We start from the raw sequence: 20,786 nt of genomic DNA, 5'->3' as shown, positions 1-20,786 counted from the left end.
TCCTAATGTGGCTTTTTTTAAAGATGGTAGTGGCATTGACTTGGACTTTCATGAGCCACTTGAGAAAAATAATGAGTGTAATGAAATTAGCGACGCGTTTATGGGGGACTCTATCGACTATTTGTTTGAAATGTTGATGTTTGTGTTGCACCTGAGCAGTCAATTGGTGCGAATGAAGGGCTTAGATTTATGATTCCCACTGGAATTAATGGTAATATGGATGTTCATGGTGAAAGTGTTTACACGATGATGCAGTCTAGTGGCATATTTGCAAAATCTAACGAGACATCTTGCTTTAGCAAATCATTGGTTTCTAACACTAGTTTATCAGTTTCTTTGATTGACAGTGAGTTGATTGAGTCAAACACTGATTTAAATATTAATTCAACTTCTGTTGTTTCTAATGCAAATAATGAAAAATACATTACTTCTGTTTGGGAATGCATTCATGTACCCACGGATGTTATTGAAGGGAATATTGGTGAGGAGAATGAGTTTTCAAGAGAAGAGCTATTGTCAACAGATAATGGTGATGTTATTTGTAACCCTGTGACTTTTTGCGAGAACCATGTTGATCCTGGTACTTGTGGTGCATGCAAACATTTATTTAGTATGAATGATGAGCTTAAAGTGTGTTTCAACATTGGAATAGAGAGTAATATGAATAGTCATAGTGAAAGTGATGTTGTGACAACAGGGTTAAGTGGTACTGATTTAGAACCTAATGAAATTTCCTGTATAGATCAGGTACCTGCTGGCAGTTCTGGCTTGCCAGTTTTTTCCACTCACAGCGAGCAGGTTGATTCCAATGCTGATTTAAGCATTTATTTGACTCCTCTTATTTCACGTGAAATCAATGATGTATCTATTAATTCTGCCTGTAAAAGCATTGGATCAACCATGGGTTGTGTTGAAGTGAACATTGATGAAGAAATTGAACACTTGATTCAAATTGCAGAGGAACAATTAAAAATGGCTAATGGAGAGTGTATTATTAACGCTGTGGTTGTATGTAACACCCATGGTGACTATAAAGTTTACAATTTTTCCAGTAAGGTCATTGATTTACGACATGTTGAGTTGTTATCAAAGGGATCTACCTTTGTTCCCCTTGTGAGAGGTAATTTAAGCGACATCTTGGTTGATTTGAAGCTATTAACAAGGAAGATGAATCTGAAATTAATGTTTCATGATACACTTGGGGGTCAAAGGACCGTTTTAAGAAAGCCTAGTAGGTTCATGCCTCTTTCTAACAATACTGTAGGGTTGTTTGAGAAGATTTGTGAACTTGATATTAGAGAACATATTAATAGGAGTAAGTCTGGAAGTGGACTTGAGGCATTTAGCAAGGCAAACAATTTAACTAGGGAAGAATATTTCTTATTAAACGAATTGATTAGAGATCAGTCTATTAGATTTATGAAGCCAGATAAGGGCAGTGGCTTAGTTATCATGGATAGGAATGATTACATTAATCACATGCTGATTATGTTAAATGGTGACACCTATGAGGAAAGTAGTTTAAATCAAGTCAATATTGCTTATGCTAAAGTGAATTTGTTAGTGGATGATTTACTAATGCAAGGGCAAATTGATGAGTTGGAGTATTCTTATATTAATAATGAGTATCCTGCGGTGAGTAGTATCTTTGGAATTCCTAATATACATAAAGGGCTAGATAATGTTAAGTTTAGGCCTATAGTAGATGGTAAACGTAGTACGACTTGTTTTATAAGCAAATTTTTGGATTGTCAGCTACAAAAAGGGATTAAATTATTTGATTACATCACCAAGGATTCTTGGCAGTTTTTGGAAAAGTTAAGGACTGTGGAAATTAGTGATAACATGATTTTAGTTACCATTGATGTTGTCAATCTTTTTTCTGTTATACCTAATGACATTGGTTTAGAATGGTTGGAGTGGCAGCTTTTCAAAACTGGGTTATATGATCAGGACCGTATAAATTTGCTTGTAACTTTGATGGAGACAGTATTAAACAACAATTTCATCTTTTTTGAAGGACAATATTTTAAGCAAGTCACAGGTGATGCTATGGGGGCGGCTTGCGACCCCATTTATGCAAACTACATCATGTCATTTTGGGAGCAGGAATATGTTTTTGCAAGCAGGTTTAAGTCTAAGATTCGGCACTACACCCGTTTTTTAGATGATTTGTTCATAGTATGGGATGGTAGTGTCGAAGATGTCCATTGTTTTTTGGAATATATTAATGACACAGTATATTTCTTGAAGTTCACCCATGGCTTTAGCAAAGAGGGGATCACATATTTAAATGTTAATTTGAAAAATGATCCTATTGAGCATGCCTTAATATCTACTATCCACAGGAAAGCTACCTTTTCCAACTCGTATCTCAGTTATTCCAGTTGGCACCCTGACCACCAGAAAAAAGCAATTGTCAAAGGCCAGATGGTCAGGGCTGCCAGGATGACTAGTGGCGAGTTGGAATTTTTGAGGGAGGTAGAATTTATTATGAGCATGTTCATCAGGAGAGGATATCCTGAAAGTATGTGTAAGGTTATAGCAGATGAAGTTAAGTGAAAGAGAGCAGATGGTACATATTGGTCGTTATTAAAGGGTAGATTGAATAATGAACCCGCAATGATGGGTATGGATGATAGTGTTGCTATGGTCAATAACCAACTTGGACTCAGTAAAGTAGCTGTGAATAGTGCTGATAAGGAGAGTCAGGAATGTGGAATTTATTTCATTACCACATATTCATTTGATGCACCTTACATTAGGGATATAGTGTTCAACAATTGGAAGTTACTTAGGATTGACAAGTTGGTATGGGAAAAGCTAGGCAGCCCTCCTAAATGTGTATTTAGAAAGGCAAAATCATTTAAGCAATTGTTAGAGAAGGGTGGCAATGTTTGTAATTCCACTGGGAGGCATATTGGGAATTTTAAATGTGGTAGATGTAGTGTGTGTCATCTGGTATTGCCTACAAATTCTAAGTTCAATGTGGCTGGTGTTTCTATTAGGCTCAGTGGACATTTTGACTGTTACACCAAAAATGTGGTGTATTTGGCACAATGTGGTCAATGTCCAGCATATTATGTTGGTAAAACCAGTAGAGCCCTTAGAGACCGAATTATTGAGCATTTGTCAGATATAAGGTTAAAGAAAAAAACTAATGCCTTGTATAGACATATTGAATCGAATAGTGGGCATACATTTAAATTTTGTGTAATGCAACAAGTAGTTATGGATGTACAGGGCAAGGTCCTTGATCTTCACCTTGACATTAGTGAAATGAGGTGGCAACTGAAATTGAATGCCATGGTATCCCCAGGCATTAATGATTATATCACTATTGCCCCAATTTTAAAATTAAAACATATTCTTGGATAAAGGGGTTACAATTATTGCATTTTATTAATGTTTATTTCATTGTATGTCTTTTAACTAGCACTGCATATGATTTATTATTCAGTACTTTTTACTTATAATATTGTATTAGTGTGTTCAGTTTACTTTAAGTAAGATGGATGTAAATTAATCAATTAAGTAATGATGTCATGACTTGTTTCTTATTTAAGCTTGTATGGTTGAAATTGGTTTTATTATTATTCTGAAGAAGTCTGAATAAAGACAAAACCTAGGTCAATTTGTTTTGTGGTTAGTTGTGTTTCACAGAGTCAAGTGCTGGTCCTTGTTTTTAATACTTTAGCGGGTAACATGCAGTTGTAATAACTGTTTGAGTCTGTAAGTGTTTAGATTATTGTAGCGTGCAACACACGGTAGATAGACAGCCTGGAACTTGCTTTGTCTCACAAACTATCTCCAAGCTTGATGTTCTCAAACTGTAACCTTTTTTTTTTGGTTTGCTGGTACACTAATGTTGCACTCGTCACTTTAACTGTTGACTCCTTCCTATGTATGGTTCTACATGAACCCTGATGCAGTTGCTGAGTAACACAGTGCTTGCATGAGAATTTTTAACTTAGCTGTTAACCGCACATTTAAATTACTTCCAACTGTCTGGTTACTGAAATCTCCTAGCGCATTTAGGAACTGTTATCTCTGTTTCCTTTCTGTGCTTGGCTGTACCATTAAGGTACTGATTGGGCGTAACTATTTCTTACCATAGCTGCCTGTTACCTAACTTGCAAGATTAGTTACATGAAATATAACATATAACATTGTCTGCTCATAACCTCTGGATGCCTGCATTGCCTGCTTAAACTATTTCTTTTCATAGCTGCCTGTTACCTCAGTTACAAGTTTGGTTACGCAAAATATTACAATTGTCTGCTTAACCTCAGGATGTCTGCATTGCCTGCTTAAATATTTCTTCTCTCTCCTTCTATGTTCTAGCTTGGGTTCCTGCCTTCCCTGCCTAAATCTCTTGAAAGTACCCACCTGGACACCCCGGCTAAGTACCACCAATGAACGAACAATTCCAACCAACCTGAAAGGCCTACCGCTCCCTGAATAACTTCCACTGCAAGGATTTTTTTTAAATATAAAAGTATGTGTACTGCTCGAACACTTGGTAGTAGTTAAATTGACTATAACTAGGTTGCAGTACACTTCCCTCCTAGGACAGCCAGCATCCTCAACTCCCCCCTCTCTGCTGCTTGATTTTCCTACTTTACCCTACAATTTTCCCCTATCCTGACTGATGTTACCTCTCTTTACCTGATATCCCCCTTTCAGACCTCTACTGCATTAAACTGACTGGCCTCTAGGTGGTGCTCCCCTACCTTCTTACTGTCTCCACTTCTGTATCCACACTCTCCTGTCTCCCCTATACTGCCCCCCGACATCTTTCCTCTACTCCCTCCACTGTCCCAGGACTACCTACCACTCTTTACTTACAAACACCCTTTCTCTGTCCTTTTTTTATAAGCCCCTATCTTCTGTTTCTGTCCTTCATCTACATATATACTTACCTCTTCACTTTCTCTCAGTAGTCCTCCTTCACCCTACACTTCTCTGCAAAACTTACCTTGACTATCTCTCTTACTGATAGTCTTCCTCACTCTCTCCTCCTTTGGCTCTTCCTGCTCCGTTCATCCTGCGGGCTCACTCCGCTCCCCTACCCTGTCCCCAATTCCCGCACGCCCCCAGCACCTATACATTTATTCCTAACAGACCCCTCCTACCAAATCTACTACCCAATCACAGTCCTCTTCCTATTCCCCTCCCCCTTATTCTTTCATTAATCTACTATCCAATCATAGTCCTCTTACTATTACCCCTCCCCTTATTCTCTCTTCAAAGTATACTCCTCCTCTTTTTCACTCCCACTACTATTCCTCCCACTCCAGTTCCTATACCTCCACACTCTCATTCTTCCATTGTCCTTTTCTACAATGTCTAACTCTCTCTATTCACTTAGAACATCCCTTCTCAACTAGCATATCATATTATTTCTCTCTTCATTGTACATTACCCTACTCTGTCCTAACATGCCCTTCCAAATCCCCTTTACTATTCAACTCCCCAGCTCCCTTCTCATCTTACTAATACCTCTGTATCTTGCTACCTCTTACTCCCATAAAGCTCCTCCATTCCTCCCTCCTACTCAAACTATCCCTAACACCCAACTATAATCTCTCCAACTGTCTCACTTTCACTCCATATCCTCCTCCCTTATTTCACCCAACCTACTGCACCTTTTGCATCCCAAACTATTCTCTACCTCAACTAAAACTCTCTCTCTTAAACTTCTGCTAACCCCAGACAAATACCTACTATACAAACCTTATAGACTAAAACATATCACCTGTAATGTCCTTGCCTTATCTGGAGACATTCATCCTAACCCTGGCCTTTGCCTCAGCATAAACTACTCCTTCCCTCCACCCTCTTCTTCACCTACAACAAATAACACTCCCCCCTTTCTCTTCTCCTCCCACTTCCCCTCTCAGCACTCTCAAGATCTTCACTATCAATGCCCAGAGCCTTAACAACAAATTTCACCACGTTCAAGCCTGGATTAATCACAATCAACCTGATATCCTAGCCATCTCTGAAACTTGGTTAAAACCCCATATTACTGACTCTGAAATCTTACCTCCTGGTTACCACATCCTCAGAAGTGACAGTTTAAACAAAAAAGGTGGAGGCTCTGCTCTAATCTACTCCAATCTCCTCTCTCTAATTCCTCTTCAAATCCCTACCCCTAAATTCAAAAATTCTGAAATCACTGCAAGCCTTCTCCATTTAAATAAACATAAAAATATCTGCATTATTTCTTTATATATCTCCCCTGGCAACAATATCTCCACCCATGAAGATATTCTATACTGGGCCTCAACTGAAATAAAATACGAAACCTATATTCTAGGCAATGTCAATATCGACTGGAATAAAATCAACACGCTATCCCCCTCACTATCCATTAACCTTTTTAACTTCACCCAAGTAGTCCTTTCAACAACTCGCCCTAACAAAAATCACCCCCCAGGGTCCATCATCGATTGGATTCTAGTCTCCCATCCAAACAAAATCACTCTGTGTGGCACCATCCCTGACACCTTCAGTGACCATCTCCCTGCCTTCATACATCGATCAGCTACCTCCATCCAACACCAACATCTCTACATTCAAACTCGCATCCTCAGCAAATTCAACCCCTTAATTTTTCTAACATCTTTAAACAAATTAACTGGCAATCCCTAAACACCCTCCCACTTGACAATGCTGTTGAGCATTTTAACTCTATCTTCATAAATACTCTTAACTCCCTAGCCCCTCTAAGAAATAAACGAATCAAAGCTAATTCTGCTCCATGGCTGACCAAAGAAACTAAACAAATTATGCGTCACAGAGACAAATCCTGGAAGCTCTATCAGAAAAATAAACTGTCCTCTGCCTTGCTCCAATATACCCAACTCTGCAACCAAGTAAAAAAACTTATTACCAAGGACAAAAAAAACTACTATAATAAACTTCAGTCCAACAACAATAAGAACCCAAAACAATTCTGGAAATTGGACAACTCCATTCTCCATTCCAGATCGCGGAACAATCCCTGCCCTGACCCTAGTTTAACTGACAGTGAACTGAGCTCCCATTTCAACACCTTCTTTACTGAATCCATAGCTAAGCTAACTAAAACATTCCCAAATAAGAATCCACCTAACTCCCTCTTCACAACGCCCAACAACCCAAATAACAATCCCCTTAATTTCCATCTCAAACCTGTTTCCACCATTTTTATAAAAAAGCTTCTATCCAAGCTAAAGCCATGCTCTAATGCCCCTGACCACATTCCCTCCTCCTTCCTCAAACATGCAGCTGAATGTATTGCTCTCCCAGTTAGTATTCTGATTAATAGATCATTAAATGAGTCGTACGTACCAAAACTCTGGCATTCAGCCTACATTCTACCTCTTCACAAAGGAGGCAAAAACACCATTATTTCTAACTTCCGCCCCATTGCCCTACTCTCTCCAATATCTAAAATTCTAGAAAAATGTGTCCACCACCAACTTTTGCCTTATCTAATTCAGAATCACCTCCTAACACCCACCCAGCATGGCTTCCGTCCTGGCCACAGTATCATAACTGCCTTACTATCCATCCTAGAAACTGTCAATCAAGCCCAAAACTCTGGACTCATTGTATCCACAGTACTGCTAGATCTTTTGAAAGCCTTTGACACCATCTCCCATACGCACATTTTCCATCATCTCGCTAACCTTAATCTCTCCCCTACTACTCTATCCTGGTTCTCCTGTTATCTATCTGACAGATCTCAAGCTGTCAAATGGAAGAACTCCTCCTCTTCCTTCTTGCCTACACCTACTGGCGTTCCTCAGGGGTCCATCCTGCTTTTCAACATCTTTATAAATAACCTTCACACCATCATCCCTGACACCACAGTCATCCAATACGCTGATGACTCTACCTTGGTCTATGCCGCCCCTAACTTTTCTGATCTACTGACCAAAGCTCAATTAGCCTTTTCCACTACAGAGAACTGGATGCACCAAAACCACCTTTCCCTCAACTCCAATAAATCTAAAATGCTAATTTTCCTCCCCTCCAAGGTTTCCTCCTTGGACAAAAACACTTTCAATGTCCTAAGCCAAATTAACACTGCCATTGAAGTGGTCCCCTCGGCAAAACTCCTTGGCATTACCATAGATGAACACCTCAAATTCGATCTTCACATACAACAAAACATAAAGAAAACCCACCAAAAGCTAGGTATGCTATATAGGAACAATCATTTTCTTTCCAACTCCTCTAGGCATACCCTGGCAATCACCTACCTCCTACCTTCCCTTCTATATGGAGCCCCTCTTCTAACCAATCTGTCTGCTACCAACACCTCTAAGCTCGAAGCTTGCTATAATAAGATCTCTAAATTTGCCACCAAATTCAAAACATCAACTCACCACTGCCTCAGCCTACAATCTCTGAACTGGTTAGAACTCCCTAACCACCTAGACTACAACTAACTACTGCTCTCAAATTAATATTCTCCCCTGATAAATGTCCAGCCTTAAAAAAACATCCTTCCTCCATACATCCCAAACAGATCACTGAGATCTGAACACCAAAACCTAATCTCCATCCACAAACCCAAACGTCCCGCTGGCCAGCTTCTACTCTCCTTCTCTCTAGGTAAAAAATGGAACTCTCTGCCTCCTTCACTTAGGACTATACCCAACACTGAATCCTTCAAGACCCAACTTTTCCTTCACCTATCTTCCAAATGGAAATGCTCCTGCTTTCACCCCACATAAATTCTTGGGATTACCCACTAGGCTCTCCTGACTCCCACTCCACTATACTCTCATATTTGTTCTTATTGCTCCAAAGATCCAGAACTAGCAGACTCCAAGCATGTAAATATTGTAATCATCTGAAAAAAAATGTATGAATTCCTACTCTTGTATTTCACTTTGTAACCTTATTTGTATTTTAACCTTTATTGTATTGTATTGCTGATGGAACTTTTCTCCCCGGGCCTCCACTGAAAATGGGCACTTCTTGGCCCAGTGGACTTCCCCGGTAATCAAACTGATAATAAAGAAAATAAATAATAAAGATGGCTGCTAGTGCCAAAGGAAGAGCCAGGATGTTGCTTTGATCATCCTTTGAGTAATTTCATATCCCTCATTTGAAACTGTAGTGTCTGTTATACTTAAATCTTGTAGGATTGTTGTTCAAATGTCAGGTAGTGGACATATTACAAGGAAAAGGGTATGTATACAGAGAGAATATATTTAGACCAAGCAGCTTTTTGCCTGCTGTAGTGGCTAAAGTGTTTTCAAAGCAAACAGTTGCTGAGATGATTTACTGCTTTAATTAAATGTCTCTCCCTTGAAATAATGCTGTTCCTTGTGAATGCCTGATAAATGCACGACTTTCAGCCACTGATAACTAAGCTGCTGTACATTCTTGGAAACCCAGCTGGTAAATGCATGCATGCTGTTAATCAAAAGTGGCATGTCAGACTATCAATTACTGAATGCATCCTTATAAAAACACAGATTTTCTGCAACAAAAACATCCCAAAAAAAACAAAGAATGGGAAGAAATTTAAGAAGCATTTGTATACTATAATATGCTGTGCTCCCTAACTATATTGGCAGTTGTACTTACTTCCTCTGTCTGTCATTGTAATAACCTTAAGTTTGTTCTAGGCATCCACGAATGCCCTGAAAGCACATTGAGGAAGTCCTTCCAAGCATTCATCAGCTTCTCTTTAAAATACCTCTTCAGTTCCTGTCTGATCGATCAGCTTAGCTTCTTTTTTTTCAGATACCTTCACTGTCTGTAAGAAACCTCAGCTTCCTAGCCTCTGATTCTATGAGATGCTTGACAGTTTCATTACAATCCCTGTATTTATGTTACACACCATAAATCTTCTTTCATTTTTGCTACATAAACACCATGCCATGCTGCATTTTACTGCCTCCATGTGGACTACTTTGTCCTTTTATATTTATTTTATGGATGCTGGATCTCCTTGGCTGTGTGTTCGATATTAAATACTACTTCACCATCTTTCTGCATAAAGGATTTTTTTTTCTTTTGGTAACTCTTTTCCAGGCAGAAGTCATATCCTCTAGTCCTCTTTATTTGCTTAGAGTTAAATACTTTGATATGTCTAATTCTAACTTCCTTCTAACATTGCAGATAGCATGCCCTTCTTCCCATTGAATGTTGTATCTGCATTCTGTTTTCTTGGTGTTCTACTTTACAACTCTTTACATAAATTTAAGAACAATATTATGTTGTCAGCTTAGCCACCATGCACTGTGTCATGTGCATAGCTTCCTGGCTAAATGTTCCAAAATTCAGTGATTGCAAAACAATGCAAAATACAGCTTGTTATTTTTGAAATGCATCTCAATTAAAACAAATAGTACTCTCAATGTTGTAACTTAAAAATAAAAAAAAATAAAAAACAACCAAAAATGGCAAACGACTATAGAAACACTGTAAAATATATAAATGTTTATTGGTTAAGCATTTTTGACCTAATATGGTCTTCTGAACTGTTTTGTTCACAACTTTGAATTGTTTTTATACACACCATCTTAGTCACATGATCAATTAAAATACCGTAACAAACTGAAGTGTTACAATACTGTTTGTATTTCTAAAAATGTACTCTATAAAACCATAAAGAATAATAAATAAATGTATATAACTACCTATCTACATTTATTCAACATTATTCCTATTGAGAACCACTTTATAATTAATATTATTGTTCAGTCCCGGTGGTGTATGTGAATTAAGTACAATTTGCCACTTTAACTCCCTGTATTCTAACTCCCCTTCACTATCAGTTCTGATGAAGTTCTGAAGCACTAAACTTTGGAATAAAGCTTTGAAGCGTAACAGCTGGCTTTGAGTTGTCCTTCTGTGCATTGCAAAGGTGGTGTGTCATTCATGCCTTCCCTATCAGCTCAGAAGAAGACCACATTAGTTTGAAACCACTTAATCAATAAATGTTTATATATTTTATGGTGTTTAGTAGTTGTCCTGCATTTTTGGTTGTTTTTGTTTAATTTTTGGAATGCATGCAAATAAGTATATGTCTACATGTGTGTACACCATCCTCCAGGCATCTCCAATAGTATCTGTTGATTCATTGTAAACTCGCCCCTGCATGAGCATCACTATATCACCTTACAATAATCCAAATGGATGCCCATAAAACAAAGATACAACTCACTGTTAGGAACCAAATGCTAAGAAATACTCCAGTTCTAGGCATTTGCCCCACTTTGCAGCTAAACTTCATGAGAAAACCTCCTCATACAACCCATGACATTACTCACTCAGAAGCCTCTCTCAGCCAATTCTCATTATTGTTAGAACCAAATTCCACAGCCTTGTACATGCTTTGTCCTCTCAGGCACCTACTCTTTGGCAATGTATGTAAATAAAGGAACTCAACAGTTACTCGAAATTCACAATGCAACTCAAAAAGCAACTATTCATTCAAGCTAAATGCTCCTGGTCCTGTTTCAGCACAAGACATATCACCTAATACATCTATCCCTGCCTCCTTTCGTCATGTCTGCTCTTCTCAAAGAATTACTGAAGGCTGATCCACTTTAAAAAAATGATGTATATATTTTACAGTTTACTCTGCTTGTTTACTGTGATGTACATGTACTATTTTCCATGTAACTGATCTGAATTAACTGTTATTGCTTATATCACTGCCTTTTTTGATTGTGAAATATTTTATATTTCACCCAATCTTAGCCTGAAATTGGTTGATACTGAGCAGCATGCTACCTAAGTAAACAAATATAAAATAAAATAAAATGAAATTATTCCATACCCACCTGCCAAATTGCCCTTATTTTGTCACTATTAATGAGCTGAACTTTGATCAGTCCTTATTTTGTAAACCCAGTTTTCATGAGTGACTATTTCTTTTTTTTCTCAAAAAATTTTTTATTAATTATATGACTAGCAAGACAATTAAAAGATTATACATAACAAGAAGGCATAAATGAACATATAACAATTTATCTAGTGATAACAACCTTCATGAGATTTTGATAAGTTATTTAGAAATAAAACACACACCATATGTACACTATATACAAGTTAGGCAACCTGAGAGAGGAAAAAAAAATATTTAACATTAACTATTTAATATGTTTAGAACCTTTTCTAACACAACCTTTCTAATAGCTTTTTTTTTTGGACTTCCACCTAAGTATCTTTGAGCATCAATAAATTTAAAAGCCATTTTCTGGAAAGTAACCCATTTTAATTTAGAACGATCAATCCAATTTTGTATTATATAAAGTTTTAGTAATGAGCAAATAAAAATGATAACATGAATATCAACTTTTGAAAGATGGATCAATGGAATATGTAGAATAGCAAATTCCCACGTCAACGTGGATTTTGATATCCCATTTTCTGCAGTCTGACTTTCAAAGATGTCCACAATCTGTGAGAAAAATGACAATACCATAGAATATGAAGGAGGTCTGCTTGGGGATGAGAACAGCATGAACACGAAGGGGACTTATTTGGGTTAAATTTGTTTAATTTGATTGGGGTAAAGTAGGCATCATTATTAATCATTAATTGTGTGTATGCTATTTTTTAAAAGGGATAAATTCCTTAGTGTGTCTAATAGCCAGGACTTTCTGAGATTCTGACAATTGGGAATTATAATTCAACCAAACATTAGATAAAAGACAGTTGTGGTCCATCATTAAAGAATTAATTAATTTATATGAGTTTGAGAGCATTTTATCAGATGATGAAAGTATTTTGATAATCGTGTTAAGGTTTTTCAATTGTGAGTCTATGGGGACCAGAGATACAAATTTGTTTTTAATTATTGCTCTTAGTTGTGTAAGAATTGGTGAGTAATTCCAGTTTACTTTCAATAACTTACGCCAGTCAGATAAAGGCAAGTCAAGATATTTCAAAACATCTCCTACTTTTAGATTTTTAATTAAAGGATAGTTTGTTAAGTTCAAAAGTTTATTGTCCAATAATATATTTGGGTTTAGATGAATTGGCTGAACATGGTGCGAGATCTTTTCTAGTTTACACATTTTGAGTAAGGTTTGGAAATCTCTAATCTTTTGTTTAAATACTGTAGATATATTTTTAATAAATAAACTATCCAGAGAGATAAAGGGAATAGCTTCAGGATTTAAATTATTAGAAATGACATAATTATACCATAATTTTATCCATAAAGAGTGATTTGGATAAGAAGTGTTATTGAATTTAGAGATAGTAAGAAGTTTATTGGATGAGACAATCAAATAATAGAGATAGAGATGAGGTAAACCCAAACCTCCCTTGTCCTTCGAAAATGCCAATCTAGAATAGGAAATTCTAACAGATTTAGGGAACCATATGAATTTTGCCAAAGCTTTATTTACAGACTCAAAAAATTTTTTTGAAATTATCTGATCAGATGATGAGAATTGGTAAAGAAATTTAGGCAGAATATTCATTTTAATAATGGCCACCCTTGAAAGAAATGAAAGGTTTAGATGCTTCCATCTGTCCATATCAGACAATATAGAGTTCCATAATTTATTAATATTATTTTGAAAGGAAGATTTATTATTGTGTTCTAAATTGATTCCTAAATATTTTATATTATAAGTAAACTGAAAATGATCATCTGGAAACAAAAAAAGATTTGTGTGCTAAATGATTTAAGGGAAAAATATGAGTTTTGTAGAATTTAAAAGATAGTTGGAAACCAAAGAAAAATAATCAATAGAATTCATTATTTTTCTGTAATCAGATAATGGAGTTTGAAAGTAGATTACTAAATCATCCATAAAAGCAGAGAAATGAATATTAGTATTAAGAATTCTAGGGATGTTATGAAAAGTATTTTGAGTAATAAACAATAGCAAAGGTTCTAAGTAAATGTTGAAAAGAAAAGGGGACAATGGACAACCCTGTCTTGTTCCTTTAATGATCTTTATCGGAGCAGAAAATTGACCATTAATGTATAGTCTAGTAAACATATTCTTGTATAAAACTTTTAAAAAATTTATAAAGAATAAGGGAATATTAAAACATAACATAGTTTGAAATAGAAAGTTCCAACATACTCTGTCAAAGACATTTGATGCATCTATAATCAAAGCATATATAGGGTTTGGATTTTTCTTAATGAGATGAAGTATAGTCTCTAAAGATAGAGTATTATCCCAAGCATGTCTCTGAGACATAAAACCTGATTGATCTGACGAGATAATTGAGGATAAAATCTGTTTCAATCTGTTAGCCAGAATAGATGACAGAATCTTAATATCCACGTTAATTAAAGAAATGGGTCTATAATTTACTGGGTCAGATTTATCTTTATTATTTTTTGAATTAGAATGGTTTTGGATGTGTTCCAATGAATATCTGAGATATCATTAACTCTTATATGATTGTAAACTTTAAATAGAAAGGGAAGAACTACCAATTTGAAAGTTTTGAAAAATTCTGGAGTAAAACCATCAGGTCCCGGAGATTTACCCAATTTAAGATTATCTATTGAATCCGAGATTTCTTGTACCGATATAGGGGTAGAAAGTAGTTTTGCTGATTATCATTAAGTTTAGGGAACTGCAAAGAGTCTAAAAAGAATTTTGAGTGATTATCTTTAACAGAATTAGAAGAACCTGAATATAACTCAGTGTAAAGAGAGGTGAAAAGTTAAATAATCTCTTCATCAGTATTATATAATCTGTTATTATAAGATAAAGATGTAATATTTGGATTTCTGAAGTTAACTTTAATAATTCTCGCTAACAATTTAGATGGAACCTGGGCCCACTCTGAATATGAAGCAAGTAGCTTTTGTTCAGCTAAGGAGAGGTTATTTTGGTGAAGCAGAATTAAATCTTTCTGACAATCAAAAATTTGTTTTTCTAAAGTAGCATCATAGTTCAGACTAAGATGATTTTCCAACAAAGAAATTCTTGATTTTAATAATTCCTCTTTCTTAAAGTATTGTTTTTTGAAAAAAGCAGCTTTACTAATAAATAAACCTCTTAATCTTGCTTTACATGCAGCCCATTGTATGTCATAAGGAATGTCTGACGATTCAAGACTATTCACCATTTCATTTAGGATTTCTGAAGCTTGTTTGCAAATATCTTCATTTGACAATAAGTTATTATTTAAGGTCCACTTATTAAACATAGTTTTATTTTTGATATTGGGTTTTATGTTCAATTTTAGTGAAATTCTTGAGTGATCCGAAAAGAATCTGGGTTCTGTAGTAAAGTCCACAATATATTTTGAAATATAATCTGAAATTAGAAAGAAGTCTAATCTGGACCACGAATGATAGCACTTAGAATAATAAGTATATAAATCATTCTTGTTTATATTTTTAACAGTGCGGAGGGGATCTATTAAATTATATTCTGTCATCAAATCATTTATAGCCAGAGTAGATTGAAGATTATAGGTGACAGTGGAGCGAACGATCAATTACAGGGTTTATAACTGCATTCCAGTCACCACCCACTATAATATGATGATCCTTATAGGATGCAAGAATATTGTAAATTTTAAAATGAACAAATGTTGTGAATTACATGGGCCATATAGATTTAAAATTAATAAGGGTTTGTCCAAACCAGCAATAGAAGCGTAAATAAGCACCACCTCCCTCATCATCAAATTTCTCATCAATAATATTCCCAATGAATTTTTGTTTAATGATTATAGCTACACCTCTGGAGTTAGATGAGTCACCTGAAGCTATAATCTTTTGATCCATTTTTTAACTCTTTATTCCAATCAATACGTGAAATATGGGTCTCTTGAATAAAACAAATGTTAGCCTGTGATTTAAAGATCATATGAAATAATAGTGACTTTTTCGCTTTATCTTGAATGCCTCTAACATTCCAAGAATCTAAAATTATGTCAACAGGCATATTCTACAAGTATAATCATTATTGATGCTATAAAAGTGAACTCAAGGTGTAAATCCAACACAACATTAAAAAGAAGAAAAAAAAATAAAAGAAAAAACAGTCTTTAAGTATTCAAGCAAGTCATCAAATAACATTTGTTGAAAAAAAAGAAAAAGTTTTTTAAGAACCATGAAATGTATAATAATAACCTTTATCCTAACCCTAGTGCCTACCCACCAATCCCCTGTGATAAAGGAAGAGCAGAAGAACATGAAAAACATTGTAATTATAGATAATAATAACCTCAAGTTAGAATACAAATTACTCAAAGGAAGCCTAACATAACATAAAGTCCGAGTAATACTACTAAAAATATATACAAAATTAACTAATTTCAAGACGTCCAACATGCTTAATCCCTACTTCTAATACTAATCTAAAGCTCCTATCCTTAAATTGAAATTTATAGTGATTAAATGTATTTCCTCAAGTATTTCAAGAGAAAGAGAAACAAGTAAATAATAAATAAATCACACTCTGCTTAACTAGAACACTCTATCATAAGAAGTAATACAATTAAAACTGAAAGATATGTAAGATAACATATATAAGTATAACAAAACCAACTGGTAACATTATAATATAAGTAAATAAGCATAGCATTACTGAACTAAAGATAATAGTCATGCACTATCTACTGAACCTTCTTTAGTACTTTAGTGATAATTTCATTAATCAACATGACCATTAGTATGATAAAAGCACTAATACCTGTAGAATGAGTATTTAGTTATAGTTCAAATAAAGCAAAAAACAACTACCAAGCAACCATATCTCAAAATGAAAAACAATTCAGTCTGGAGATGCATCTATTAACTAGATAATAATAGTACAGGAACTATTCAAAATGAAATATTATAAGCTGTAAGGTTTTAACACTAGTTAATATACATGAATAAAGTATAATTATATTATTAAATAGTAACTTAAACAGCATCATATATATTGGACTGAATGTACAACAATGTGCATACATATAATTTTAAATCTACTTTTTGAATATTTTACTAATGACTCTGTTAGGTTATGTAACCATACTATTCTTCTAAGCTATAGATGTAACATAGCAAAACAGCATGAAAAGACAAGGCTTTTAAAGTAAACATTTTGAACATCTAATTAAAACAGAAACAAGCAAACTAAATGCAGTAAATCTAAGGGCTTAAATATACATGTAGATTCAGCTAATCATATTAAAGATAGTTATTTCAAACCTTTCAAATAAGTAAAGGCTTTCTTAAACATAAATTACTAATCATAAATATCACATCCAGCCTCTGAGAAGAGAGAGAGCAGAGAATAGAAAGAACATGAAACTTTCATATGAACAGGTATACTTTGTAACATTTGTCAAATTAAACACTTCAGTATAATATAAAATATTGTATGAAAAAATATTCTGAATGGGAAAATATGTTCATTTCTTTACACATCCTTTAGAATTTTAATATATAAAACTAACCTGTTCATTTGTTTCCAGAAACATTTTCACTCTGCTTTATGAAAGTAGCAGCTTGCTTTGAAGTCATGCAGACACACTAAAAGTCACTGAATATATTATGTGACATGAATCTGTTTAAATTTAAAAGCAACCTTCATTTATGAAGAGAAAACACTTTAAATAATAGCCAGATCTATTAAAAAGTTAGTGCTATTTGAATACTTGTTGAAAACAAGCAGACTTGTGTATTTGAAACTGTCCTTCTTTCCTCACAAATGATGACATCACCATCCATCTCAGAGAGACTGTAGTGTGCATGTTCATGCAGAGCATCAGCTGGAACTCTGAGGGAAGATTTTCTTGCTAGAATGTTGAGATGGAATGTTTTTCCCTCCAAAAATCATTTAGCTTACACAGAAGGCTGTAACTCCAAAGCTTGTAGTAAAATTAACATATTATCTATTTACACAGCAAGCATATGTGAGAGAAAGAGAAAAAAGTAAATACAGGATTTTAAATGCTTCTATTAATCCACACAAATCTAACAAGCATATATCCTGTCACTGCACACTGTCACACCAAATCCATCATGTGTAAATTACATGACAAGTTCTTAAGGTAATATAATTATGTCACACCAGAATTACAAATCATGTAACACAAATACTGTCAGATTAAAGAAAAGAAAATATCAAACCTTATTGTAGTTCTATAACAGTAGAATATTAAGATACAGTGTCAGGAAGCTTTTTAAATGTTTTAAGAAAAATGTCTTTTGCATCTTTAGGATCTGAACATACAAATCTTTTGTCATTAGTTGTGAAAGACAAGGTATTAGGATATGCCATTCGAAATCTAATCCCTTTTTTATCAAGTCAGCACAATAGGGGGCTAGTTTTTGTCTATTTAATTTGATCTGTGCAGGAAGATCTTGGGAAAATGATAGTTTGTGAGACTTCCATATGAATTGTTTCTTTGTTTTAGCAGTTTCTAGGATCTGGAAAGTGTCTTGAAAGTTTAGTAACTTAGTATAAATTAACCTTGGTGTGGAAGAATCTTGCTTTGTACGCAGTGCTCTGTGTGCTCTCTCTACAATTATAGATTTTGAAGAAGCTTCACAATTTAACAGTGTTTCAAAGATATTTTTAGTCACAGATAACAAGTTTTTATTGTCATAAGATTCAGGTAAACCACGAATAATGATGTTATTTCTTGACTCCTGGCTTCCAGATCCAATATTTTAGCTTGTAAATCTGAAACAGTTTTATCTCTAGATTTAAAGTCACTTTCCAATAAGTCTGTTTTAACCTCCAAGGCTAAGATTTTATTTTCAATAGTAACAATACTATCGTTTATTTGCTTTAAAGATTTACTAAAGTCTGCAAACTGATCTGAAAAGTTTTGTATAGCACTTTGGATTGGTTTTAATGCTATTTTTAGTTCTTCTAAAATGAAATTTGAGCCATTTAAATCTTTATTACTTACATTAAAAGTTTCTGTAGGTTGTCTAGATGATTTCAGTCTTTTTGAACCTGAATCTTTTTCAGGAGAGAGCATTGAAGTATATTTGGCCTTTGTAGGCTGAGTCTCCATGGAGTCAGATTTTGTAGCCATGCCCAGAAATGGAATGCAGTTAACAGGATACCAGGAACCAGGAACAGACTGGAGCAGTAGGAGTCCCAGCAGCAGAGAGACCAAGAATGTTCTGAGGTAAAATAAATCCCAGGATAATAATTACAGAAGAAAAAATAATCCAAATGCGTAGAAAAAGATTTATAAAATCTTTTAGTATAAAAATTTGAGGGAAAAAGGTTGATGTAATGTTGTAAAAAAAAACAAAAGTTAAATAGCTGTGAGGAGCTCAGAGAGTAAGGACTAGACTAGTCGGCGGCCATCTTGGAATCCATGAGTGACTATTTCTTATTAACGCTTAGTGCTTTCTCCCAATATTTTTTGTCATTTGCAAAATTTTCCAGTTTTGTTTAGCTTGCTTTGGTTAATGACAGCCATTGAAGCTTGGATTAAACTCCATGTCTATATGGGATATGTTGAACCAGCATATGAGAGGAAAAAGTATGAATAAACTACAGAAAAAGCAGAAACAGCGTCTTTGTAGAGCACACTACAAACTAAAATTTTACTAAGCACTTTTCGTCTTAAACCCAATGCCAGGCTTCATCAGATAAAACCTGGCCCACAAAAATGCAGAAGCATTTATACAAAAGTCATGCCCCACCTCATAATGACATCATCTTAAAGGCATACAAAACCATAACTAAACAATGTCAAAAATGCATTTAAATATTTGCTTATAAAAGACTTTTAAAAATAATTATTGTGTTTTAATAACAATGAAAGTGACACTTTGTTAAAAAATTAAAAGTAAAGTTACCTTTGAAATACTTTACGTTTGAGAAAACGAGTACTAGTCAATGTTTCATCGAGTCCTGGAAAGGTAGCAGCATTAAAAATGTACTTGCCAAAACAATTCTTTCATTTCCAGGTATGATCCAAAAAGACCACCTTTAATCAATTTCCTCAGTACTGAAAATTTGAAGTGATGACCAGGAAAAGCTTCTGCATTTTTGTGGGTCAGGTTTTATCTGATGAAGTCTGGCATTGGTTTTAAGACGACAAGCGCTTAATAAATTTTTAGTTTGTTGTGTGCTCTAAGATGCTGCTTCTACTTTTTTGCAGTTTATTCAGTTTTTGTGTTTTCTTTTCTTAGAGGAAAAATTCTATCTCAACTGATAAAATACATTTTGATAAAGTTTTCTTTTACAGATCCAAACACATTTTTTAGTAATTGTTATTACCCATCATCTTGTGACTTTCTTGTACTAAACTCCATGTAAAATACACAACATTCCTCAGTTATGGAAAACTGGTAAACTTTACCCAAAACCTTGACAGAAGCATAGCTGTGAGGGTGTCCATGGGTTGCCACATTCCTCTTGTTGTAACAAAGCACATTACATCACAATCTGGGAGTCTCCTCTATGAGGCAGAAGTTGGCTTAACAAATGCTAGGGCATGACAAACCACCAGAAGTGACTGAATGGTCTGTAAGTACTGACACTTTGAAAGTTAAAATAAGATTCAAATAAGGAACTACAAATGCCAAACCTCAGCTTTGTACCTCTAAACCATCCAGCTGCTCATAGCGATCATAGCATCCAGGTGCTCCTAGGGATCATTATCTAATCCTTCCATCCATCCATCCACAATCCCTTTTTCCCAATTTTGCACATGGTGTCACTTCAACAGTGGCAGTCATCTAGAGCCAAAGTTTACACCACTGGGTGGCCAGCCCTGCCTCTGGTCATTATCTAATCTGTCATCAAAAAGTACTTAATCATCTGAAGTTTACTACTGGACTTCTTTTCATGATGTTTATCAAGATGTCAAAA

Source organism: Protopterus annectens, chromosome 2.part0, assembly GCF_019279795.1.
Source record: "Protopterus annectens isolate FY-2018-M chromosome 2.part0, PAN1.0, whole genome shotgun sequence".
NCBI classification, from domain to species: domain Eukaryota; kingdom Metazoa; phylum Chordata; order Ceratodontiformes; family Protopteridae; genus Protopterus; species Protopterus annectens.
The sequence above is the reverse complement of the archived record's forward strand: the minus strand, read 5'-3'. Positions refer to the sequence as shown.